A 26875-nucleotide genomic window follows, 5' to 3' on the forward strand; every position below is an offset into this window, starting at 1 on the left:
ATCAATGTGTGTTGAGCCTCATACAAGCCATAAATCTACACTTGAGGGGGTACCCCCATTTATTATTACCCCCATTTATACTCCATATGTGTACAGAGAGGTGATATTGGCTCTAAGTTGACAGAGATAGTTAGTGACAGATGCAAGCTCTTAATTAGGCTTTATTAGTGGACAAAAATTGCTCTTTCAACTAACTTGAACTACATATAAAGACATTTATTATACCAGAACTCCATTATAGGAAATATAGCAATTATTTTGTAATAACTTTAAATGGAGTATAATCTATAAAAAAGTTGACTCACAAGTTGTACACCTGAAACTAATATAATATTGTAAATCAACCACACTTCAAAAAACAAACAAAAAAAAACAACAAAAGAGCTCCGTTGTAATACTAGCTTCTGTGGACTCCAATATAAGGAGAATCTACCTTGAATTCTAACAGAAAAGTATAGAATGTCTTTCTTCTAACCACTGTTTCATCTATAAGAGAGACTGTTAAATGCTTAAAATTGAAACGTAATGTTAGGTAGAAAGCAGTAAAGCATGCTGCTATCTTATAAAATCACCCCTGGAAGTTGGTTGCACTTACTAATTTCCTTCTCTTTTAAACACTGATGGCAAAATATATTGATATATAACATTTCTGCTAAAACCCAACAATAGGACTAAATTTTTACATTTTTATAAAGATAAGGCAGAAAAAGTCACAATTTCAACTCTCGAATCTATAAGGCAGTATAAAATTAGAAAGAAAAAGCCTTTTGATTACATTCTCATATTAGGAAAATTTTCAGTCCAACTAGTGATTGTACGAGAAGAAGATAGGGAGTGGCTGGGAGCACAAAATCAGGAGGTGGACTTCCTGAGTTTGAATCCTGGCTCTGCCACTAAGCAGCAGTCTAAGTCCTCAGGGTAAAAGAATAATAATATCTATGTCAGAGGATTAGTAAATTAATTAATTAATTAATTAAAGTGAATAAATATATGTCAAATGTTTGAAATAGTGCCAGGCACAATATAGGTGTTAAATAATGCAAACTATTATATAATTATCAAAGACTTAAAGATTATACCAATAATTCAAAGTAAAAATTCTCATTTCTTCAAATCATCAAAATGCACATACTCTGAGAAAAACATCCTTTTGAAAACATCTGCAAATAACCATCCTCTCAGTTAGCTACACAGTTATTCTACTTGGAACTCCCTTCACTATCATCCTCTCTTGTGTTGAAATCTCCCTTACGCTGAATTCCCTGTTTTGTGGATACCACATCTTCCTCATGCCTGGTTCACACCTTAATAAGGATGCAACATTTCTCACCAGCTTTTTAAGAAAGCACACATAGGAAGTAAATGTTTTAAATTCTTGCTCTCTTTCAAACACCTTTATTCTCTGTTTACTCTTGAGTGGAAATTTGGCTAGGTGTAGGATTGGGTTGGAAATTATTTTCAGAATTCTGTTAGCATTGCTCCGTAATCTTTTAGCTTCCAGCTTTCCTGTAATTATGGAAACATGACCGTGGCATGTAACTTGATCTCTTATAGACCATCTGTTATCTACCTCTGGAAAATCTGAGAGCCTCCAATGTTCCAACATCTCCAATGATCTGAGATTTCAAAATGGGTTTTATTCAATGGCACTGAGTTGTCCGTTTTTACCTAAGAATCCATGCGATTGGTTTCTGGGCATTTTCTTTTAACATTTCTTTGATATTTTCCTCCTCTCTCTTTTTTCCATTTATTCTGGAACTCTTATTAGTAGCATGTAAGCCTGCCAGATCCTCTAATTGTCTTATATTTTTTAACTTATTGTCCATTTCTTTGCCTTTTATTCCACTTCTTCAACTCAAAAATGTACTGAATTTTTAATTTCTATGTTGTTTTTAATTCTAAGGGCTTTAAATTTTTTTCTAATTATTCATTTTGACATATAATTCTTATATACATGTAAAATCAATTTTTGTCTTATTTCTCTGAAAATATTGATTATAGATTTATTGATATTTTCTTCTCTTTCTAGTATTGTCTGTGTTCCCTGAGGTATACTTTTCTGGTTTTCTTTTTTTTTCTTATGAGGGAGGTTAAATCTTATATTTCATATTAGAGGATTTCCTCAAATATCTGCTTGTCCTTGCTGTTCATTCATATTAAAGACTAAAGCTCTGTTAAAATTAAATATAAAATGGAGAATAGACTTGAAAATTCTCTGAGCAGATAAAACCATTTAAGCTACATAAGCTTGTTTTATAAACATAAGCAAAACTTAACTTTTTTCTTGTAAATGCTTCTGATGATCATAAAGGAAACTTGAATCATTTCATAAAACTGGTATAAGATATTCACTTTTAACCCATCCCCGGCCATCTGGGAACCCTCATTGTAATAGTCAATCATTGTAAAGGTTAAACAACTTCCTCATTTTCATGTTATAAGCCATCCTGTAACATCATGCCCCTGAGCTTCATGTCAGTTTAGAGTTTGAAAATTCTTACTAAATACTATTTTATTAGTCTAGTGGTTTTAATTTTGTTATTTCTGGATTTTTGACTAAAAATGACTGGACATTCTATAAGTAGTGATGGGACTCATTAGATGCTGGGCTTCACCATGGGAAATTAGGTGAGCACCAAATTATCGCATTCAGGTACCCGGTAAATATCGGTATCTGGAAGCTAAAATGTTTCTCCAGGGAGAAATCTTCCACCTTTCCTACTGGGATATAGAAATCTGGCTGTAAGCATTCCAGAAGACACCCAGAGGAGGGATCTGGAGGTCTCCAATCATTGTGTAGGTTTACTATGCCTGTAATTAGTCTAATATCTCATTCTCTTTAGCTTGGTACCAGAGAAGATGAATCTCATTTCTTGGTAAAGTGGAGGAGGAAAGGGCCTGGTTAAGTTAGGATGGGGAGCGGAGCAGGCTCACATTTTCTCAGTTAATTCCTATCAATTAATCACGATCCACCAGAGTCACTTCTTCAGGGAAGACTTCGATTTACTTCCTCAGCTCCACAGTGTAGGTTAAGTCTCTCTCTTACGGGCTCTCAGAATACTAGGGATCTTTACAGTACTGCACACTTCACTGTTCACTATAGATTTAAGTGTGATATATGAACAGATAGACACAGATTTAGATGGTTTTCAATCCAAAATTCCTTTAGTTCAAACTTGAAACAAGGTCAGTGGATTGGTACCAACATAAATCAAGAATATTTTCACTTTCAGTTTTTCCCCCCAGAATCTCTAAGTGTATGCAAGTCTATTTTCTCAAGACGGGGGCAGGTTTCATAATACTATTGGTGACAACTGCTCTAAGACCAACGGTGGTGTGAGGAAGCAGTGGAGTACAGCTATCCCTACCCTTGAAAACGCTGTGCCAGTGGAGAAGCACTACGGTCAGGATTTGCATCATACGTCATCCCTGCCCTGGAATTCAATGAAGCAGGTGACAGCAAGTAAGAACAGGAGCCCCATAATTTTAGAATTGAACACAGGCAGTCCTGTTCCTACCTCCTAGTGATTTAAAAATAAATGAATACACTTTATTTTTATAACAATTTTACTTTCACAGCAAAATGGAGCAGACGGTACAGAGTTCCCCCGGCACCCCTGCCCTACATACTCACTGCCTCCCTCACCAGCTTCCTACACCAGAGTCTTAACATTTGTTACAATGACACATCATAATTACCCGAAGTCTAAGGTTTATGTAGGGTTCACTCTTGGTGTTCTATACCTTACGGTTTTGAAAAATGTGTAATAGCATGTATCCACCATTATAGTGCCATGCAGTATAGTTACACTGCCTTTAAAATCCTTTGTGCTCTACCTGTGCATTCCTCCTAACCCCCTACCCCTTGGTACCCACTCTTTTTTTTTTTTTTTTTTTTTTTTTGTAGTACTCGGGCCTCTCACTGCTGTGGCCTCTCCCGTTGCGGAGCACAGGCTCCAGACGCGCAGGCTCAGCGGCCATGGTTCATGGGCCCAGCTGCTCCGCGGCACGTGGGATCCTCCCGGACCGGGGCACGAACCCGTGTCCCCTGCATCGGCAGGCAGACTCTCAACCACTGCACCACCAGGGAAGCCCCCCACTCATCTTTTTACTGTCACTTCAGTTTGGCCTTTTCCAGAATGTCATATGGTTGGAATCATACAGTATGTAGCCTTGTAATATTGGCTTCTTTCACTTAGTACTCTGTATTTAAATTTCCTCCATGTCTTTTCATGGCTTGATGGTTCATTTACTTTTAATACCAAATAATATTCCATTGTCTGGAGGTACCACAATTTATTCATTCATCCACGTACTGAAGGATATCTTTGCTGCTTCTAATTTTTGGCAGTTACAAATAAGGCTTCTACAAATATCCATGTGCAGGTTTTTGTGTGAACATAAGTTTTCCACTCCTCTGAGCAAATATCAAGGAGTACAATTGCTGGATCATAGAGTAAGTATATGTTTAGCTTTGTAAGAAACTGCCAAACTGTTTTCCAAGTTAACTGTACCATTTTGCATCCCCACCAGCAATGAATGAGAGTTCCTGTTGTTCCACGTCCTCACTGGTATTTGGTATCATTTTGGATTTTGGCCACTCTGATAGTTGTGTAGTGGTATTTCATCATTTTAATGTGCAATTCCCTAAAGGTATATAATGTTGAACATATTTTTATATGCTTATTTGACATCCATATATCTTCTTTGGTGAAGTGTCTGCTTAGGTCTTTTGTTCATTTTCTAATCAAAATTTTGTTTTCTGATAATTGATTTAAGGATAATTTGTATATTTTGGAAAGCAGTCCTTTATCAGATATGTGTTTAGCAAATATTTTCTCTCAGCTTGTGGCTTGTCTTCTCATTCTCTGTACAGTATGTTTTGCAGAGCAGAAGTTTTTAGCTTTAATGTAGTCCAGCTTACCAATTATTTCCTTCATGGATCATGCCTTTGTTATCGTATCTAAAAAGCCATCACCTACATGCACTCCAATGTTCATAACAGCACTATTTATAATAGCCAAGACATGGAAGCAACCTAAATGTCCATCGACAGATGAATGGATAAAGAAGATGTGGTACATATATACAATGGAATATTACTCAGCCATAAAAAGGAATGAAATAATGCCATTTGCAGCAATATGAATGGGCCTAGAAACTATCGTACTACATGAAGTTAGGTCAGAGAAAGACAATCACCATATGATATCACTTATATGTGGAACCTAAAGGAATGATACAAATGAACTTATTTACAAAACAGAAACAGACTCAGACACAGAAAACAAACTTATGGTTACCAAAGGGGAAAGGGGTAGGGAGGGAAAATTAGGAGTTTGGGATCAGCAGATAAAAACTACAATATATAAAACAGATATGCAACAAGGTCTTACTTTCTAGCACAGGGAACTATATTCAATAACTTGTAATAAACTATAATGGAAAATGAAAACATTAAAAACTAAAAAATAAAAGCCATCATTGTGTCCAATGTCATATAGATTTTCTCCTAAATTATCTTCTAGTAGTTTTATAATTTTGTACTTTCCATTTAGTACTATGAACTATTTGAGTTAACATTAAGGAAGAGTGTAAATTTTGTACCTAGATTCATTTGTGTGTGTGCGTGCATGCGTACACATAGATGTCCAGTATTGTTCTAGCATCATTTGTTGAAAAGACCATTTTTTCTCCATTGTGTTGCCTTTGCTCCTTTGTGAAAATCAGTTGACTATATTTATGGAGGTCTATTTCTGGGCTTTTTATTCTATTTCATTGATCTGTCTATTCTTTGCCCATACTACACTGTCTTGATGAGTGAGGCTTTATAGTAATGTCTTATTGAACTAGCTAGGACTTCCAGAATGATGCTGAAAATCTATATGAGGAACTTCCTTGCCTTGATCCTGATATAAGTGGGAAAGCTTCTAGTTTCTCACCATTAGGTATGATGCTAGATGTAGGTTTTTTGCAGATGTTTGTTATCAAGTTGAGGAAGTTCCCATCTATTCTTAGTTTGCTGAAAGTTTTTATCATGGATGGGTGTTGTATTTTGTCAAATGCCTTTTCTGTATCTATCGATATGATTATGCAGTTTTTCTTTTTTACCTGGCTGGTGCAATGGATTACAATCAATTGATTTCCAAATGTTGAACCAACCTTGAATATCTGGGATAAATACTACTTTTCCATGGTATACAATTATTTCTATACCTTGTTAGATTCTATTTGCTAATATTTTGAGGGTTATTTCATATATTCATGGGAGATATAAGTCTGTAGTTTTCATTTTCTACAATGTCTTTGTCTGCTTTTGGTATTAGGGTAATGCTGGCCTCATGAATGCATCAGAAAGTATTCCTTTTGCTTCTGTCTTCTGGAAGAGATTGTAGAGAACTGGTACAATTCCTTCCTTAAATGTTTGGTGGAATTTACCAGTGAACCCATCTGACCTGGTGCTTTCTCTTGTGGAATGTTATTATCTATTGATTTAGTATCCAAACCATAATAAGACCTCAGCAAAACACTGGATAAATCTGTTTAATCACTGTGAACCAACTTGTGAAATTTGTTGCTGGGGTAACTTGACCTAGAGCATGTTGATCAAATAGCTAATTATCCTAAACAAGTTAGTGTATATAAATTAGTTAAAATACATTTGCAGCATTCACAAGTGCTAAGATTTAGCAAGTGACCAGGCTGCTGTCTGTGACTGTGTGTGTAAAGTTCTAGCCTTGGGAGTCATGCCACAGAAGCTTTGTTGAAAGTATTATTTGTTATGAAGATTACAGAACCAGAGATTCTTGCTATGTCATCCTGTTTTTTCCTAGAAAAATATAAAACAACAAAAAAGTAGCTTTGACTACAAAGCAAGAAATATATAATAATAATGTTTACATTAGTAAGTTCAGGTCTTATTTTAAGTTTATTATAGGAAATATCTGAATAAGAGTTTTTTGCTTGGAATAGTGTTAGATATCCTGTCTATTAACAGAAAAGTTCTGATAGATAAATGGAGGAAGACAATAGTGATGGAAGAATGGCAATATTCATCATGTCACAAGATAACCTGGAAAATGGAGGTGCTTAGCTCCAGAGAGAATTACTCTACAAGTAATGGAGTTAAAAGTGTAAAAGAAAGACAAGAACAAAACATTTCTTTCAGAAAAGGTGAAATTCGAGGAGCCAACCTAAATAGGAGTCCAAATGTCTGAAGCTGTCCATGTATATAAAATGTTTGTAAAGAAGTATAATATTACTTATTCTCTATTGGAAAAAATGTATATTTAAAGATGGTTTTACAAAAGCCTGAATGCCATTCTCATATTTTGACCCAGAAAATTATTTCCAATAAAAAGTATATTAGGCATGGAAATTTATATATAAGGATGTTCATCAGAGTGTTATTTAAATGAGTAAAATGGTGAAAAAACTTTAAGTAACCAACAATGTAAGACTGAACTATACATTCTAAACAATTTAATCCCATAATACAGCACAAGCATTAAATATCATACTGGAGAATAATACTAGGGACAACAGAAAATATTCATGATGTTAAATGGACAACCTTAAAAATATGCACGGTGTGACCCACCTCCTAGAGAAATGGAAATAAAAACAAAAATAAACAAATGGGACCTAATGAAACTTAAAAGTTTTTGCACAGCAAAGAAAACCATAAACAAGACCAAAAGACAACCCTCAGAGTGGGAGAAAATATTTGCAAATGAAGCAACTGACAAAGGATTAATCTCCAAAGTATACAAGCAGCTCATGCAGCTCAATAACAAAAAAAAACAAACAACCCAATACAAAAATGGGCAGAAGACCTAAACAGACATTTCTCCAAAGAAGATATACAGATTGCCAACAAACGCATGAAAGAGTGCTCAACATCATTAATCATTAGAGAAATGCAAATCAAAACTACAATGAGATATCATCTCACACCAGTCAGAATGGCCATCATCAAAAAATCTACAAACAATAAATGCTGGAGAGGGTGTGGAGAAAAGGGAACACTCTTGCACTGCTGGTGGGAATGTGAATTGATACAGCCACTATGGAGAACAGTATGGATGTTCCTTAAAAAACTACAAATAGAACTACCATAAGACCCAGCAATCCTACTACTGGGCATATACCCTGAGAAAACCATAATTCAAAAAGAGTCATGTACCAAAATGTTCATTGCAGCTCTATTTACAATAGCCAGGAGAAGGAAGCCACCTAAGTGTCCATCAACAGATGAATGGATAAAGAAGATGTGGCACATATATACAATGGAATATTACTCAGCCGTAAAAAGAAATGAAATTGAGTTATTTGTAGTGAGGTGGAGGGACCTAGAGTCTGTCATACAGAGTGAAGTAAGGCAGAAAGAGAAAAACAAATGCCGTATGCTAACACATATATATGGAATCTAAGAAAAAAAAAAAAGGTCATGAAGAACCTAGGGTAAAACGGGAATAAAGACACAGACCTACTAGAGAATGGACTTGAGGATATGGGGAGGGGGAAGGGTAAGCTGTGACAAAGTGAGAGAGTGGCATGGACATATATACACTATCAAACGTAAAATAGATAGCTAGTGGGAAGCAGCCGCCACAGGGAGATCAGCTCAGTGCTTTGTGACCACCTAGAGAGGTGGGATAGGGAGGGTGGGAGGGAGGGAGACGCAAGAGGGAAGAGATATGGGAACATATGTATAAGTATAACTGATTCACTTTGTTATAAAGCAGAAACTAACACACCATTGTAAAGCAATTATACTCCAATAAAGATGTTAAAAAAAATATGCACAGTGTGATCACATATAAATGCAATCACACACTCAAAGAAAAGGCAGGAAGTATATACACAAGTATACTAGTGATTTTCATTTTAGTAATATAGCATTCTGTAATTTTAATTTTTCACAATGAGCAGATATTTTCATAACAAGAAAAAAAGTAATGTGACATAAATACTAACGCTGTTCAGCGGTGTTTGGAAAAGAATTTAAACCCTTCATCTGCCACACAACGAATCAGTTGCACAAAGTGGAATAACGTTGACAGAAATGATAAACCTGAGTAGAGGCCTCAAAGGCAGATAGTAGAGTGGTGTTATCCACCTAACTTAATTAGGCTGGATCAATTTTATCACAAAATTCCAAGGGAGATTCAATTTCAGATCAAAGCTATATTGCTTCTACCCCAGAGATCTCTGCTTGTCAGCTGCAGAATAATTAGGGATTTGAATCCAAAACTCCAGGTCCACAGAGAAAGGAAAAGAGAATATGTAAGCAAACACAGGAAAATAGATCTTCTTATCCTCACCCTATGCAACCAGAATACCACAATTTTAAGAATAAAGTTATAAAAACAAAGCTATGGCTGATTATTCTACCATGTAACTTTTCACAAGTTACCAAAATAGTGAAGATCATCTGTCATTCAACTTAATTGTGATTTTACATTTAGAAACATAAAATGAACAACGGCAACATACTTCATTCTATTCTTATCCTGGGAACGTATGCTTCTAATGCAGTCAATTGATAAGAGAAAAGAAGTTATTTAGAAAAGATAAAATATTTCCCAGAAACTTTCTAAATATGATTTTTCCCCACACATCAATGTATTCATTCGTTTATTCACGAACTTTAACCAACAATGATGTTCCAGGTGCTATATGAAGTGCAAAGGGTGATAACAGTACTTAGTTTAAAGGATTTCCATGAATGTCACATGAGATCCCATACGTAAATTTCTTACTACAGGGTGGGACCAATAGTAAGAGCTCAATAAATGTTAGCTATTACATTCTACTACTACTAAACCTCACCTTCTAAAATTAGTATTCTTGTAAAGGATGGAAGGTACTATAGGTTGTCATCTTTCCCCAAGCCACTTGCTGTATTGTGCTATACGTGAGCTTTTCTTAAAACAATCCTGGATATCTCCATATGATTCAAAAGTTGAAACAGCCTGATGGTGTAATGATTATATGAACAAAGTAGCCCTCCAAATAGGTTGCCTAAATGATGTTAAAATGTTAAACTATTAAATTACAAACTAAAATGCCCCAAGTCAATCAATAATTAACATCATCTCACTGCCTTTAAATATTAAATTATGAAATTTCACCTACTTAATATGTTGACAGTCCCAAAGATATAGATTTGATAAGGAAAATAGAAGGAAGAGAGTGTTTTTCTAAGTCGCAAAACTCAAATGTGATTAATGAACCACTCCAATCATTTGGTGCCTCAGCAAGGTGTGCATTTTCAGAAGACATTACCAAGTCCTAGACTGTGTTTCTATGAGTCTGCACACTGAGAGGCAAACCTTCTAGCATTTCAACGTAGTGATGTGAGAACACGGGACAATTTTCTAAGCTTCTACAAGCATAATAAAATCATGGAAGTTTAGTGCTAGATAATACCCTCTTCACAACACACTGCTTTGCCCATGGTGATTTGTTCTCCACATTTTATTTCAGATGTTTCAGATGGTCTCATTTTAAATGATTCATGAAAAGGTGATTGAGGGACCTTCCTTGGTTTCCTCAGCCTACTAAGCATACCTAATAGAAAATGTTTCTGAAATTGCCTTGCTCATCTATGCTAATATACTTAACAGATAATCTATAAATAAGTACTTTGAAATGACTTTAATTATTACCTAGATCATTTATTGAGTGCCTATAAAACAATTAAAGTCATTAGGAAAATATACATAAAAGCATGACTAGGGTATTAGCTGTAACTTTTTTGGTATGTTTTAAATTTTTCACAATATTAGTTTATAGAAATAAAGTGGGTAATAGCTAAAGCAAGTACAGCAAAATGTTGATAGCTTTTTAAAGCTAGATGAAAGGTGTATTTTTCTCTTCTTTATCTATCCTCCACTCATATTTTAAAAAATATTTTCAAAATTGTTTTACTGGAATATTTCAAAGCAAAATGCATATACCATGTCAACTCAGTCAGAAATATTCTGTATGTTTCTCAAAAACAGATAATTTTCTTAAATAATCCTATATCATTATCACACGTAACAAATTTAAAATGTGCCTTAAAATTATCTAATAACTAACCGACTTTCAAGTTACTTCAATTGCCCTTAGTCAACTCATTCAAACTAGGATTGAGACAAGTTATATTCACTACATTCGATTCTTATGCTCATTTTTGTATTTTAAGTGTCTGTCAATCTACAACAGCTTTTCTTTTTCTGTTTTGCATATCTGTTGTTATTTTTGTATGCAATATTCCTCTTTTAGAAACCACATTAGATGTCCAATGAATATCCCCCATAACCGTGTTTGAGACTGCTTCCTTGATATGTCATTTAACTAGTCCCTTTAGTCCCTGAATTTCCTGTCAGTCTGATTCGATTCATTTTCTTTTTATTTTGTTTTGTTGACATAATAATACTGTGTAGGATCTGCAGCTCATTTGATATTAATTCTATCAGTAGGCACATACTGTCTGGCTTTCTCACTGTATGTTAGTGATGTCTAGTGATGCTAAAATTGTTTCACGAGTTCAAGAGGTGAAGACTATGTCAAGTTAAAGTTCCCAATCAACCTTTACTAATGGTTTTACTATCCATTGACTACTTGCCTGGATCAGTTTTTTCATTAGCGATGAAAATGGTAATTTTCCAATTTTATCATTCCTTCTGCATTTATTGGAATTATTATGTATAGAAGAACTTTCCCTAATTCATTCAAACTATTTGGTTACCCATACGATCTTTTTCATCAGCTTTTTAACATTTTTTTCAGTGTTTCCTTTTGCAAATTTAAGTAAATAAAGTGTACATATTTTGATCTTCCATTTCTTACATGAAACTTTCTCTACTATACACACTGCTGTGTACATATATGTTAGCTATCACTCTATATGGAATCTAAAAACAACAACAACAACAACAAATGGTCGTAAAGAACCTAGGGGAAGGACAGAAATAAAGACACAGACCTACTAGAGAATGGACTTGAGGACACGGGGAGGGGGAAGGGTAAGCTGGGACGAAGTGAGAGAGTGGCATGGACATATATACACTACCAAACGTAACACCGATAGCTAGTGGGAAGCAGCCACATAGCACAGGGAGATCAGCTCCGTGCTTTGTGACCACCTGTGAGGGTGGGAGAGAGACGCAAGAGGGAGGAGATATGGGGATATATGTATACATATAGCTGATTCACTTTGTTATACAGCAGAAACTAACACACCACTGTAAAGCAATTATACTCCAATAAAGATGTTTAAAAAAAAAGAAAATTAAAAAAATAAATTGGTGGGCACAGATTGTCCTAATTCTTTTTCACAGCTTCATAATTCACTGTGGTATGTACCATTATTTATGCAACCCACACCCTATTAATGGACATATGGTTTATTCCTAATTTTTTGCTATTACAAATAATTGCAACAAATAATATTATATACAAGCTATTTTGTGGTTTGCTAATCTACCTTTGGGATAAGATTCTAGAAGTGGAATTGTCTGGTCCAATATTTGATATCACTTTGCTAAACATTGCCAAAATATCTTCTACAGGAGTTATAACACTTTGCACTCTTGTTAGCAATGTATGAGACTATTTCACTACATACTCACCAGCTTGGTATGAGACTTTCTGTTTTGTTTTGTTTTGTTTTTTTCCAGTCTGAGTGGTAAGAAATAGTAGCTCAGTGTTGTTTTATTTATTTTTCTCTTTTTATGAGTGAATTTAAACATTCTTCCATGTTCTTAATGTGTATTATTTTCTGTAAATTATTCATGTCATTTGCAAATTGTATATTAAATTGCTGGATTATATTTCCTTCTCATTACAGAAGTTTTTTACATTTTAGAGATATTAATTCTTTGTAATATAAATTGCAAATTCCTAGTTTACCATTTGTCTTTTGACATTTTTCTATTCATTTCTTTGGTTTATTTAATTAAATGTATTATTCCCTTTTCACTATTACTTATCAATTTTGAATCATAATTAGGAAGGTTTATTTACAGCCAGGCATTTCACCTCTGCTTTCTTCTAATACCTGTATAATTTTGTTTTCTTGTATTTATATATCTGATCCATTTGAGACGTATCTTCTTATACAATGTAATATATGGGTCTATTTTTATTTTATTTTATTTCCTGAATGGAAATCTGTTTGTCATAATCCGTTGATTTAAAAGATTAACTTATCCTCACTGATTTTCTATGTCAACTTTTCATAAATTATCAAATTCACTTTGGACTATTTCTGAAATTTCCCTACTGGTTTATTAGTCCATCTGTTCATTCCCTATTTTAGTCTTAAAGGCCTTATCATATATATAATATTTATTAATATCATAACGTTTTTTACAAATTCCTTAATTATATATCCTGTTTAACTTTTCCAACTTTATTGAGGTATAATTGACCAATAAAATTGTATATATTTAAATTGTACAATGTGATGATTTCATATACATTGTCAAATATTTACTACAATTAAGTTAATTAACCCATCTAACACTTCACATAGCTACCTTTTGTGTATGCGTGTGGTGAGTTATTAATTTCAGTCATCATGTTCTAGATTCTCAGAACTTATTCATCTTATAACTGAAATTTTGTCCCCTTTGACCAACAGCTCCCCATCTCCCCCATCCTGCAGTCCCTGTCAACCATCATTCTACTCTCCACTTCTATGAATTTGACTTTCTTACTTTATTTATTTATTTATTTTAGGTTCCACATGTAAGTGATATATAGTATCTGTCTTTCTCTAGCTTACTTCACTTAGCATAATACCTTCCAGGTTCATCCACGTTGTTAAAAATGCTAGGATTTCCTTCTTTTTTATGGCTGGACAGTACTCCATTGTGTGTGTGTCATATCAGATTCTTGATAATTCTTCACTTTGTACTTGCATTTGCCTGATGTGTCTTTGGCCATCCTCTTTTAGAAGTAATTCTAGGTGTAATGATCTAGACCTTTATAAACACTTTTTGAAGTGTTCTGAAGTAATTTTTGTACCTGCACATGTATGAACTTTACTGATGAATGTTGGAAAAAATCAGCACTTTCATGCAATCTCTCTCATAATCATCTGTGCTCAACTTTGTACATTGATATGAAAGTCATATCAATGTACTTCTAGCTAATATGCACAATCAATGGGTTAGGCTGTCCTTCAACGTCAAGATCTGGTAGTCTGGTCTTTTTATAGGAAGTCATTCAGGACTGTTTCTAATTCAGAAAGAGTGGCACCTGGGACTCTACCCTCTAGAGGGAGATAAAGTGGTAACCAAGCGCAGTATTTCTCACAGCAAATAGTGATCATAGTGGAAAATGCAAAAATAACTCATGGATATTGTTCAAGTAATTATTTTTAGTAAACATGGATCAAGTTGGATGTGGGAATAAATTCCTCTTTTGTTGCTGTGTCACCTTGGCTTTTAATCTAATCAAATGCTTTATATGAATATTACAAATAGAGGCAAACTTTTTGAATTTGTTTGAAAGTTGCCTACAACCAACAACTTTTTGTACTTGTTTCTATATTTAAACACTCCATTAATAATGGAGGGATGAATCTACTGCAGACCTACACCTGCTTGGCCAGCTCTGCCACTGCCATTGTGTCCACTGTAGCCTGTGACTACAGTAGGTCTCCTCCTTACCCCCATACATTTATTTTTAAACTTTCTGAATCACTTTGTTTTTGATGTGTCTCTTGGAGGGCACAATTTTGCATTTCACTATATTTGCAAATATGATTTTTTTCCTTTTGTTAGGTGGGTTATTCTTATTTACATTTTTTAAAAAAATGATGGCTTGGTCTTTAACTTTGCTATATTGTTTCATTATATATATATATATATATATATATATATATACAATCTTTATATTAAATTTTATATTACTGTTGACCCTTAAACAATGCAGGGCTTAGGGATGCCCACCCTGTCTACCCCTTGCAGTAGACAATCTCAATATAATTTCACAGTCAACCGTCCATATCCACAGTTCTGCATTCACAGATTCAACCAACTGCAAATAGTGCAGTGCTGTTGTATTTATTGAAAACATAATAATGTATAAGTGGACCCAGGCAGTTCAAACCTGTGTTATTCAAGAGTTAATTGTAGTTGTTTTTTTTTAGAGAGCTATTTTTATTATGGATAGTTTGCATTTTTTCCAAGTTGTATTTTGATACTCATATCCTTATATAAACCCCTTAACCGACCCTTCTTTAGATGCTATATATTACCATCTTATCATAAACAGCATTCTTTCTCCCCTCCCTCTTTCCCTCCTCTCTCCAATTTTAGTCACTAGTGTTATCTCAGTTTATTTTTAAAGAAAAGATAACACATTCTGCCTTCTCTTTCTCATTCTTATAGTTTAAGTTCCCCATAAATACACTCAGTGCTCACCCCAAACTTTATCATTTTATGGTTACCAGAAATTTGTTCTCTACTAGATTTCTCAGGGGAGGATCATTTGAACAACACTTCTCAAGTTTTAAAAAATTCAAAAATATCTGTATATGGCCTTCATTCTGGAAGAACAGTTTGTCAGTATATAAAATACTTGGCTAACATTCCCTTTCCTTGTATATCTTAAAAATACCGTCGTATGGTCTTAAGTTCACATTTTAGTGTAATAAAATATTACAGTCAAGTCTGATGCTATTCTGACTTATTTTCTCTTTTAAGTGATGCTTTTCCCAGATTCCCAAATAATTATTTTTCATTATATTTAAAGTGTAATTTTAGGAATTATCTCAGTTTTGAATATTCTGAATAGAATTTCCAAGGTAGAGTGTACCTTTGTAATATGCAATTCAAATTTTCTTCTTTTAAGAAAGCTTCCAGAATTATAGTTTTAACTATTTATTATGTTTTATTGCTTTGCATTTCCTCTTCACAGACTCCTCTCGGTATACATTGTGTCTCTTTGCATATTTTTTATGTCTATTACATTTTCTTCAAACCATCCTTGATTCTATTTTTTTGTTGTTACTTATTTTATTTTCATTCCCTCCCTATGATTTCTTTGATGTATATCTACTTCAGATTACTATTTAGAGTTAGTTTTTGAAGTTTGTTCTATTTTCTTTTTAAAAAGTTTTCCCCTTAAGTCCCCTATTTCTTGATTCGTATTCTTCTGTGTGTCTAGCGAAATCATTTCTGAGCTTCCGTATTTATGACTTCTGAAATTCATATAGCTAATTTTAAAATATTGGGTTAAAATTATCACCTTCCTCATGAACAATTTTTCCTGGGTGCTTTATTTAACTAATGAAATATTGTTCATTTTATTTTCATCGTTTTTGTCCAATGTCTTAGTTTAGAATTTAATGATGATTCCCTTTCCCATTGTTTAAATAAGCTAGGCTTTCCTAAGCTATTTTTTTTTTTTTTTTTTTTTTTTTTTTTTTTTTTGCGGTAGGCGGGCCTCTCACTGTTGTGGCCTCTCCCCTTGCGGAGCACAGGCTCCGGAGCACAGGCTCAGTGGCCATGGCTCACGGGCCTAGCCGCTCTGCGGCATGTGGGATCTTCCCAGACCGGGGCACGAACCCGTGTCCCCTGCATCGGCAGGCGGACTCTCAACCACTGCGCCACCAGGGAAGCCCTCCTAAGCTATTATGAAGGTATTTCCGTAGGGAAGGAGATGGGTCAGGGTGGTTGTCTTGTTTGACAGCTAAAGTCTCCCTTCTCTGTTAGAACCACGAATAATTTAAAAATATGATCTCTTTGTGTAGCCACTTTTCAGACACTCAGAGATAAGCCTGTCTCAGGAAGGCTCTCATCTCCATCTTTTAGTTAATCCATAGCTTTGTAGGCAGCATCCCGCATTACTGGATTTTGTGGGGTTTGAACCCTATTGTGAACTTAACAAAGTGACTTGGATATTTAACTTATTTCTATAGTTAATTCTTGTTTTACCTATTGGCCCTTGTAACTCTACAACTTCTAGAGCTGGGATTAAAATCTAGATGCTACTCTTTCCAAAACCTTGTCTTTTAGGTTTTATTAATGACCCTATTATAGGGAGCATTATTAAGATCTCAGAGTCCACCCATGTACAGACACTAAATACTCTCCTACTTTTGCAGCATCAAAGGCAAATTAAATACAAACCACTTTCAAAAAAGATAGAAGGGGCTTCCCTGGTGGCACAGTGGTTGAGAGTCCGCCTGCCGATGCAGGGGACACGGGTTCATGCCCCGGTCTGGGAAGATCCCACATGCCGCGGAGCGGCTGGGCCCGTGAGCCATGGCCGCTGAGCCTGTGCATCCGGAGCCTATGCTCCGCAACAGAAGAGGCCACAACAGTGAGAGGCCCGCATACCAAAAAAAGATAGAAGGAAACAGCAGTGGAATTGATTAATGTGATGATCATTAACGTGGAACTGTGTCTGCCCCAATTTTTTTTTTTTTTTTTTTTTTTTTGTGGTATGCGGGCCTCTCACTGTTGTGGCCTCTCCTGTTGTGGAGCACAGGCTCCGGACGCGCAGGCTCAGCAGCCATGGCTCACGGGCCCAGCCGCTCCGCGGCATGTGGGATCTTCCCAGACCAGGGCACAAACCCGTGTCCCCTGCATAGGCAGGCGGACTCTCAACCACTGTGCCACCAGGGAAGCCCCTGCCCCAATTTTTGAATGTGTCCTCACATACGGCAAAGTTTAATAAATGCTCATATTTTTAGCTACAAGTCAGCATATCTTACTGACCTTGTTTTTTCCCCACCAATACTAACAAATACAGGACCTGGTTTTTGTGTTTTGCAAGTAACAGCACTTTTCTGTGAGTTTAGTAGCAAGATGTTGGAGAATCTGCTTGACTTAAAAAAAAAAAAAACTTTATTGACAAATCTAGAGTTGTGTGACTAATAAGGATAAGGTGTTCATTCATTCATTTCTCCAGTTGCTTCACATCTGGTGTTCTTGTTATTCCACTTCAACAAGATTCTTCCTCACCTAATTTTATTACAGCTCATATGGGGATGCTAGGATTTATAAGCGGGCCTGGTGAGATGCAGAAGCTGCCACTTCATTGAGAAATAAAAAGTAGAATTTCCTATCCTTTCTAATTTGTTGAGCTCTGTTGAACTTAGTCTGGTCTGTTCATCATATATATAATGAAAGTGCTAGTAAAAAATACAAAACATCGCTCTAAAGAGCAAGAGTTTTGGAGGGGCAACATCAAAATTTGAATTCTAGCTCTAGAAATAATAAGCTGCATGGCCTTGAAACTTACTTAATTTCTCTAATTCTATTTACTTTTCTGGAAAAGTCAGTAAAATGATGTGTATCTTTCAAAGTACTTCTATCAAATAAGATTAACAGTATAGTTCCCAATCCATAGTATTACTGAATAAACGTTTCATTTCAACTTCTCTTGTCTTCACCTTCCTAGTGTTAGTAATGTTACTGTGTGGCCTGAGATGGCTCTCATCTACTTCTGCTTCAAATTCCAATGACTCCTCCACTTTATGGTATGTGAGGAGGGACACAGAAATGGAGACTGAGGGGGGTGGGACAGTTGATTTACTGGTCAAAGCAGTTTACTGATCAACTACTTGCTCTATGTATCCTTCAGGAACTGTGTTTGGCTTCTGGTAACAGAGACTTGAATGCCATGTCTTAAGTCAGGGTATTACTCTAGAAAAATCCAGATTTAGACAGATCAAAGCTATTAGAAGTCATCAAAAGCCATGAGGGACCCAGACTCCTTCTTTTTCTCCTCTGCTATCCTTAGTGCATTGCTTCCTTCCTCAAAGTTACACAGACTCTTCCTTTTAGAGCTCCATCTATCATGGCTAGTGTTTCAGGCAGAAAAAAATGGGAAGGGTGAAGAGATAAATGGACTTCCCTGACGCCCCAACCAATAACTTTTCTTCATATCTCACTGACATCCCTAACTGCAAGAGAGGCTGGAAAAATAATTTTTGAGTCCAGTGTATTAGCACCCCTTTATTAAATTAACATTCTGTTAATAAAAAAAGAAAAATAAGTAATAAATAAAGAACTAGTAAGTCTCTGTAGCATTGTTTCAGCTCAAGTAATTTTACCCTCACTCTCAGAAGGCAGAATAAAAACAGAATATGGGAAAGTAGCGCTAAGGGAGCATGCCCTTCAGTGGGAGCATATAATACAGCATCTAGGGATATGTAAGACGGAGGAAATGGGTGGAATCAGGGAGAACCAAACCTGGAGTAAACCTTTAAGTAACAATGCTAAAACTTTCAGGAAACAAACAAACAAAACTTCTCACACTTAAGATCGTCTTGTTTTGTTAAATTGAGCAAAGTCTCTAAATTACCAGCAAGGAGGTAAGATTTTTTTCTTAAAAGTACTTTATAGCACTCTTTTATATCAGCACCTCCACAGTCCTCCTTTGCAATATCCCAAGTACTGGTGAGTCTCTAACCAAGCAGTAGGTCCAAAGCACAAAGCCAAATAGAAGACAAGATGCTATTAGGAGAACACTGTGGGTATACAAAAAGCATTGAGAAAAGCAGGGTAGAATGGTAGAGATTTGAGTTAGTTCTATTAAACAGAAAGTACAAACCTCTCTTAGGAACATTTATTTCAGAAAAAGATAGGGAAGGTACATGAAAATTCAGTGTTATGTGGATAGAAAAATATACTTACTTTAAAAATCAATTGATGGTTTAATAGGCAAGTATAATAAACATTTTATTAGACAGATAAGTTATGAACATTTTAAAGAGCTCAGAAACTTTTTTTTTAATCTTTAAGAAAGCTCACAGTCATGTTTTCAAAAATTCAAGTATTGCAGGCCAAATACCAGGTGGTAAAATTCCATCGGACTCAATACATGCTCAGGTGTTAACTCCAAGGTAGTTTATGACTAGATTAAAGAGCAGGAAAGAGACTTTTCTGCGTTTCTAATCATTATCAAAAATTACATATGGCATTTGAGTTTTAAGGAAATAACAGGGTATCATCTAGTACCATTTCTTAGAAAATGAAAGATTATGTATTTGCCAAGTACAGTCCAAATGTCTCTTTTATCACCACATATTTTGTCAACTGTGACCCTGGCAAGCTTCACTCTATTTTTTAAGGACACTTAAAAAATGTGCTTCAATCATTTGCAGTTAATTATAACACTAACATGATAAATAATGGCTTCAAACTTGATGCCAAATTATAGATGGGAATGGGAAATGTGGTAGCACATGCTGAAATACTGAGTGTTAACCAGTACAGCCGTCCTGAGGATAACATCTTGATAAGGAAGGACAACTATAAGGGTGTGAGCTTGCACAGAGAGAATAAATTGCCAGTCATTTTCTAAATACGGAAGTTTTCTTGGAAAAGGAAATTGAAGCACATCGCTCAGAAGTTAAAGGTCTGACATACTATACCTTTTAGACTCTTTCTTGACTCAGAGCCTTTGCCTAAGATGTTCCTTCCCTTGAAACATTACTTCTCACCTCTGCTTGCTACCTCCTCTTTATCATAAAGCTAATAAGTGGGATGTCCATTCTTTACACAAGCACAGCACTTACTATGGCCTTTATCCCATTATAATCATATTATCTATTTATTTATATTTATTTATATGTCTTCCCCAATATCCCATAGCCTTAAGAGTAGTAGTACGACATTAGTTGTTATTCTATCTCGGCTCCTATTCTAATGCCTGGTAGCCCTGAAGAAATACTTGCTTAATGGATGAATGAAAATAATGAATATCAGAAGAAGTTAAACATGTGTTAAAGTTTATACAGCTAAATTCAAGTTCTCCCAAATCCCACATCCTCATAATCCTTTTCTGAGAATGGCTGTACCAAACTGAAATGTTATTTGGGAATCACTGCTCCTTGTCACAAAAGATGCATCTGAGAGAAATCTGGTTCTGAAAATCACAAGTTTCCCACATTTCTCCCGTCTCACCAAAGATTCAAAATGTTTTCTTTCAGTCATCATTTTCTTTTCCTTCAGGGGAGAATCCTGCCCAATTTTCCACATATGCCACCAGTTTAGGATTTTGATGTATCTAATAGCTTACAGGATTTGCAAATAGAAGCTCTAGTGTGCTGGTCTTCCATCTATTTTTTGAAGCAAAATCATGAGTGGTATGGGGCAGATTTTGTTCAGACTTTGAGAATGTGGCCATCTGTGTCAGAACTTTTAAAGGATATTATTGAGGGTGATATATAAAAGCACCCTTATAAGAACAGATTACATAGAGTGCTAAAGGTGGAAGAAAGGAAGAGAACAAACTCTTGTGTTGATTCTGAGCTGTGTTCTAGGCATTGTGTTGGACACTTTATTACCATGTAGTGGTTAAGAATATAGTCTCTGGAATCAGACTGCCAAGGTTCAGATTTATCCTCAATACTTACTAGATAGGTGACTTTGGAAAAATTCCTTAATCACTATTGTATTTACAGATCTGAGCCTTACTGTCCATCTTCATCTGTAAAATGTACAGAGATATAGCTCATACATTGTACAATTTGGGAAAGTAGTAATGATACATGTGTTATTTAAGGAAAGTCTTAGAATAATGTCTGGCACAGAGAAGGTGCTATATGTGTGTTTGATAAATAATTATCATTATTATTCGAACTCAGATCATTTTGTTTTCTAAAATTTCTACAATGGGAAGTTTGGATTTCCTGTCCAACTGCCTAAGTGAACTGGCAAATACATATTTTACTTTTAAGAAATCAGGAAACTCCAAAAGTCTCATGATTGATTTGAAGAAAGAAACCAAAGGCTTTATTACTGTTTCTAAAGCCAGGCTATTTGTGTAAACACTCATTACTGACAGAAAGCATGTGGGCACTTTCTGTCTCTTAGGTAATGGTCATGTGTATAAACTGAATAGCATCAACAATTTTTTGAGTGAGATTTCTTATCCAAATTGAGTTTTGAAAAATATTGGGTAGAAAATGAAGGAGAAGACGATTGAGGAGTTGGAATATAATCAATCAACAGTCAAGTAAGAGGATACACTCCAGAGATGCCTTTTGTGAAAACTGTAATCAAGGAAACATTCTTCTGTCACCTAAACGTATCCACCCAAGTGCAGAGTACATTTGACAGTGATGAAAATAAGGATTACTCTCTGGAATAAATCTATTTAAGCAGCTACAAAGAATATCAAGACAAGGAAGGCAGTTTCTGATGCAATCAAAACAAAGTTACTATTGAAGATTGGAAAGAGCAATTGAAAAGGCTGCTACTTTCCTGATAGTTTGAACTAAACAAGTTTTATGTCTATATACCCTGATCCCTTTTTTACAGGCAGAACATCAAAACAGTCCACTTTGTCACTGTGCATAATTTTACAAGACATGCTGTAGAGTGAGGGAAAATACTCAAACACTTATTTAGTGTTTCCTGGTCCATGGTCACAATTTTCAAAATTAGATCAGTGATTCCTCGTTCTGGTGGTTTTAAAATGATCTTCCAGCCACTGAAATAAAGCCTGTGATATCAAATAAGAAAATAAATAAAATCTTTACAGACTTTATATTATATTAATTAGTAGATTAGGTTTTCCATGGGAGATCTTTGCTGATATAAATAGTCAGATTCCAGCCAAATGGGATACAGCTTCTGTTGACCAGTAGGTGTCAATAATCTTTTGATCCTTTTGAAAATTCAATTTAAAAATTCAGTTTATTTTTGTGAAAAAAAAAGTGAGTTGACAGTCAGACTTCATAAAACTAACTGGATTCAATTTCAAGATATAAAATAGCACCAGAACCAAAAATATTCATCTTAGAAGTTAAAGACTTTGGAAAATTGTATGCAGTTTAACACTCCCCAGCAGATTGGTCCTGGGCTTAGTTCTAATGGTAAATAACATAAATGGTTTAGTTTTTGCTCTAGTTTCTACCAACATTACAGACAGAATGAAATAATGCATCATAAAGTATATGGTATAGTGCCTGGCACTTAAAAGGTACCTAGTGGCAGAACGGGAATAAAGACGCATACCTACTAGAGAATGGATTTGAGGACACGGGGAGGGGGGAGGGTAAGCTGGGACAAAGTGAGAGAGTGGCATGGACACATATACGCTACCAAATGTAAAATAGCTAGCTAGTGGGAAGCAGCCGCATAGCACAGGGAGATCAGCTCCGTGCTTTGTGACCACCTAGAGGGGTGGGTTAGGGAGGGTGGGAGGGAGGGAGACGCAAGTGGGAAGAGATATGGGGATATATGTATATGTATAACTGATTCACTTTGTTATAAAGCAGAACCTAACACACCACTGTAAAGCAATTACACTCCAATAAAGATGTTAAAAAAAAAGGAACTAATGATTTGCTGTTTCTGAATGTGTCATATCTACATGATCATGTCCTCTGTTAAGATATATACTTACAGCCCTGTATTCATGATCTAATTCATACTTATACATCTCTTTGAGCAAAAATATGACAATTATTCAGGTCTTTAATTTACAGAGGAGAACATCTGATTATACACTGATGCCAGCAGAATTCTTTTTTCTGGTGTTTATAGATGAGGGTGAAAGGTTTATTGTGACACAATTATTTACTCATCTGATCTACTGAAGGCTAAGAGGCGTGTTTCCTTTCTTTTGACTTAAGCATGTTACAATAGAATCTTTAATTCAATAAAAAGTCAATATATTATTATGGTTGTACATTTTTGAATTTACAATGAAAATAAATTTGCCTGAAATTAACGTTAAAATCACCTTGCTCGGGCTTCCCTGGTGGCGCAGTGGTTGAGAATCTGCCTGCCAATGCAGGGAACGTGGGTTCGAGCCCTGGTCTGGGAAGATCCCACATGCCGCGGGGCAACTGGGCCCGTGAGCCAAAACTACTGAGCCTGCGTGTCTGGAGCCTGTGCTCCACAACAAGAGAGGCCGCGATAGTGAGAGGCCCGCACATCGTGATGAAGAGTGGCCCCCGCTTGCCGCAACTAGAGAAAGCCCTCGCACAGAAATAAAGACCCAACACAGCCAAAAATAAATTAAAAAAAAAAAAAAAGGCAGAGGATCTAAATAGACATCTTTCTAAAGAAGGCATTCAAACTGCCAACAGGTGTTCGTGCTCAACATCATGAATCATCAGGGAAATACAAATCGAAGTTACAATGAGATATCACCTAACATCTGTAGAATGGCTGTCATCAAAGACAAGAGATAACAAGCATTGCCAAGGATGTGGAGTAAAGGAACTCTTGTGCACTATCAATGGGAATATAAATTGGCACAGCCACTATGGAAAACAGTATGGAAGTTCCCCAAGAAACTAAAAATACCATATGATCTAGCAATTCCAATTTAGCAATTCCAATTCTTGGTACATATCCAAAAGACATGAAATCACTATCTCAAAAAAGATAGTTGCATCCCTGTGTTCATTGCAATATTCGTTACAATAGCCAAGACATGGAAAGAACCTAAGTGCCCACTGATGGAAGAATGGATAAAGAAAATGTGATATATATATATATGTATGTATATATACATATATATATATATATATATATATAAAGGAATAGTAATGCATGATCTCACTTATGTATGAAACCTGAAAAACTGAACTCATAGAAACAGAGAACACATTGGTGGTTGCCAAAGGTGGGGACCGGGAAGAGAAGAAAATGTGTGAAGGAGGTCAAAAGGTAGAGCCTTCCAGTTATAAGATGGACAAGTTCTGGGTATGAAATGTACAGCATATTGACTACAGTTAACAATAAAGTATTGCATATTTGAAAGCTGCTAAGTGAGTGGATATTAAAATGCTTTCATCAGGCTTCCCTGGTGGCGCAGTGGTTGAGAGTCCACCTGCCAATGCAGGGGACACGGGTTCGTGCCCCGGTCCGGGAAGATCCCACATGCCGCGGAGCGGCTAGGCCCGTGAGCCATGGCCGCTGAGCCTGCGTGTCCGGAGCCTGTGCTCCGCAACGGGAGAGGCCACAACAGTGAGAGGCCCGTGTACCACAAAAAAAAAAAAAAAAAAAAAAAAAGTTCTCATCAAAACAAAAGAAAAACGTAAACAAATGATATAATGATATGAAGGATACCCTCTGGTATGCACTGATGAATATTTTTAATATAATTAAAATAAAAAAGAACAAGTAACTCCCTCATATGTTATTATGATCGCAGTCAGTGAACCCAGAGATTTAATTCAAAAGACACCACATACATTCTCAAGTCTGTCTGGATTATGGGGAGCATGGCATGAGGATGCAAAGATGAAGGAGCATCTCATTTTACCATTAAACTGTATGTTTAGGATTGATCAAATACAGAGATTATGAAATTTCTCAGAGCATCAAAAATGTGTTTACTGCAAAAATCATACATTTCATTCCAACTCAGCACTAACTTAACATTTCCTTGGAAATAACTATAATTCACTACAAAGTCTGAGTTAATAATTTCCCTAGGAGCTATTTTGAAGTTTTGCTTTTTTACTAAAATAGTCTTCCTAACATGATAGCATTGGCACAGATACTTCTTTTTTTACTCCTCCCGTTACCACACCTCCACCTCATTCCTTGGCTATAAATCCTCACTTCTTCTTATATTCCAAATTGAGCTCAGTTCTATAATGGGGTCTCTTTTCCCTTACAGTAATAGTTCCTGAATCAAATCTAGTTTTACCACTTTATCTATCATCCAGCTCTGGTTTTTCTTTGACACTCCCCTTGTACTTATCTTGTGTTCTAGTCACACTGAATTATTTTCCACGTCTCAGAACATCTGCTGCTTTTTCATACCTCCCTGCTTCCACACCTGCCTAGGAATGTCCTTTCACATGTCTGCCTCGTTGACGCCTAATTATTCTTCAAGATCAAGCTTACATCATTTATTAGCCAAGTCCCTTCTTTCCATTCCTAAAAGCACCACCACAGCTCAGGCCCTTGAAGTTTCTTGGCTGGGTGGCTGCCAGCAACCTACATTCTCCAGGTCTCCAGCATTGAAGCCCTTCAAACCCATCTTCCACTCACCAATTTATTTAAAACACAAATTTCAGCATCTTGTCCTTTGAATACTTTTTTTTAAACTAAAAACATTATTGAGAAATAATTGACATACAACATTGTATTAGTTTTAGCTGTAAAATATAATGGTTCCATATATGTATATATTGCAAAATGATTACTGCAATTAGTTTACTTAACATCTATCACCACACAGTTCCAAGTTTTTTCTTGTGATGAGAACTTTTAAAATCTACTTCCTTAGCAACTTTCAAATATACAATACAGTATCATTAACAATAGGCATCATTCTGTACTTTATATCCCCAGGACTTATTTTATAAACTGGAAGGTTGTACCTTTTGACCACCTTTACCCATTTAGCCTCTCCCCCCCAATTTTAATTCTTATTTTTAAAATTTATTTTTTATTGAGGTAATATAGGTTTATAATATTATAGGTCTCATGTACACAACATTATATTTCTACTTTTGTATACACTACAGCATACTCACCACTAAAAATTTAGTTTCTATCCATCACCATGCAGTTGATCCCCTTTATGCATTTTGCTCTCACCCAGCCACTTTTTCTCCATAATCACTACTCTGTTCAATGTATCTATGTGTTCGTTTTTCTTTGGTTTGGTTTGTTCATTTATTTTGGTTTTTGTTTGTTTGTTATATTCCACACATAAGTGAAATCATATAGTATTTTTCTTTCTCTATCTGACTTATTTCACTTAGCATAATACCCTCAAGTTCCACCCATGTTGTCAAAATGGAAAGACTGCATCTTTTCATGGCTGAGTAGTATTCCATTGTATATACATACCATATCTTCTTTAGCCATTCACCCTTTCATGGGCATGTAGTTTATTTCCATATATTGGCTATCATAAATAATGTCCTGATGAATATAAG

Source organism: Hyperoodon ampullatus, assembly GCF_949752795.1.
Source record: "Hyperoodon ampullatus genome assembly, chromosome: 12".
Classification (NCBI taxonomy): Eukaryota; Metazoa; Chordata; class Mammalia; order Artiodactyla; family Ziphiidae; genus Hyperoodon; species Hyperoodon ampullatus.